A 1,984-nucleotide genomic window follows, 5' to 3' on the forward strand; every position below is an offset into this window, starting at 1 on the left:
TCCCAGTCGCACTGCCTGCCGCCGGCTTCCATCGCCAGCACCTGGTCCTGCTCCTCAGGGGCATGGATCTGTCCACGCTGCTCCCTCTCAGCAGGGCCGGCTCCTGACGCTCCCCGCACCGCCACACCTCTGTCCTGAATTTCCCGTTTGGCCTCAGCCTGGGAGAGCTCAAGGGCACAGCAGAGTGGGTCCCCGGCGCAGGCCTCCGCCTCCTCGCTGTGACACGGGACTCGTGCCCGCTGAGCGCCCGTCACTCACGCCGGGAGGACCGGGGGACAGCAGCTTACAGGGTGAGCTCTCAGGACGTTGGCCCGGGCCTCAGTTCACCCAGCCACCCCGGGAACGGAGGCTGCCCTCCCTCTCCCGGGCTCTCCGGGGCCCAAGGGGAGGAAGAAGCCACCGGCTGCCGAGGCGGCCCTGCCAGGCGCGGCCCATCCACGCCCGCCCGCGGCCCCGCTGGAATCCAAGCCAGAGGCCTGGCCCAGGGGCCACCTGGACAGCACCCGACACCTGCGGGAACCAGCAAGGGTGTGGGCACAGCAGGGCCGCAGGAGGCACGGACGACCCAAAGCGCCCAGGCTGGAGCCCGGCAGCCCCCGGGGCAGGTGGTGTGTAGCAGGCATGGGCAGGGTGGAGGTCACAGTTTCACCAGGGTCCTCGTGGCTCGGCGCCAGGACGGTGGGCATCAGCCTCAGCCGTGGCTTCTGCCATGTCACCACAAGGGGCCAGGGGGGGCCCAGCAAGGACAGCCTGGACTGAAGGTGGAGCTTCTCAGCGGGGTCTTCCAGAGGAAAGGGGGCCACAGAGGGCACAGTGGCTTCACAGGCTAGCCCCACTCTGCAGGAGAGAAGCTACAGCAGAGCAGGGAGTGACATGCCTGCCATCAGTGAGGCAGGGGTGGTGATGCATGCCTGTCATCCCGGTTTAGGAGGCTGAGGCAGGAGGATCTCTTGATCTGAGGCCAGCTGGGCTACATAATGAGATCTTGTCTCAAAAAAAAGGGGGAGAATAAGGACACTGACTCCCACATTTGGGTTTTGGGTTTTTGTTTTGTTTTGTTCTTTTTTTTTTTTTTTTTTGGTATTTTTGAGACAAGGTCCCACTATGCAGTTTAGGCTGGCCTTGAATTCACTTATGTAGCCCAGGCTGGCCTGGAACTTGCAACGATCCTCCTGCCTCAGCCTCTGGAGTGCTGGGATTACACTGGGGCCCTTCTGTCCACTGTCATTCCTGGGACCTCGTAATGGGACCATGACAGTCGCCCACCTGGCATCACCTGTGCCCACCTGGCATGCACGGATCACCCGAACAGCTCGCCATCCACAGACGAGACGAGCACCACATGTGCACTGGTCCCACTGGTTCCAGGGGTTAGGGTCAAGTGGCGAGGTCAGCAGGAAGGGGCAGAGTCCTGTGAGACCCCAGCCCCGTGGACATCTGAGCCCGTGACTCCTCGTTGTAAACTGTGTCCCCGTCTCCGACACTCTGGGGCCTCCGCCCCACAGGACCAGCAGACCTTGCGCTGCAGAGCAGAGCGTGGGGCGGCTGGGAAGGACTTTCCCCCCAGTCACAGGAGCCAGCGCCCCTGCTCAGGCCTGTGAACTCCTCGTGGGCAGGGTGGACACCGTGTGGGGGCTTCCTCTACCCACAGGGGGGCGGTGCCATTAACCGCGGGGTTTCTCCGCCCTGCACCCGCTTCCCGCAGTCTCCTCGGCCTTTGCAGTCCCAGCCCGCACCCGCATCCCCGCGCCCGGGTCGGGAGCGCGCGGGCGCAGCCGGCAGGGGGCGCAGTGGGGGCGCGGGCCGGGCGAGGCGAGCTGCGAAGGGCGGCCTCCTCCTCCAGGCAGTCTCCCCCAGGAAACGGCTGGCACGCAGCGGGTCTTTGGGAGGCAGTGCACCCGCTCCGAGAAACCCAGCTTCCTGCTGCCCCCTAGCCGCCTGCAGCACCTCTCAGATGGCGGCACAGATCTGGGGAGACCGAGGC

General features: G+C 65.3%; 1 protein-coding gene across 1 annotated transcript in view; it reads left to right on the top strand.

Moving 5' to 3' along the window:
• Positions 1-631: 631 nt before the first annotated feature.
• Ppp1r1b (protein phosphatase 1, regulatory (inhibitor) subunit 1B) overlaps positions 632-1,984 on the top strand; it is a 16,725-nt gene continuing 15,372 nt past the window's right edge. Inside the window, exon 1 of the mRNA XM_013519237.1 lies at positions 632-636. The gene's annotated coding sequence lies outside the window, so the exon portion shown is untranslated. The remainder of the gene's footprint in view (positions 637-1,984) is intronic.

Source organism: Chinchilla lanigera, unplaced genomic scaffold (assembly GCF_000276665.1).
Source record: "Chinchilla lanigera isolate Chin_1 unplaced genomic scaffold, ChiLan1.0 scaffold00050, whole genome shotgun sequence".
Classification (NCBI taxonomy): Eukaryota; Metazoa; Chordata; class Mammalia; order Rodentia; family Chinchillidae; genus Chinchilla; species Chinchilla lanigera.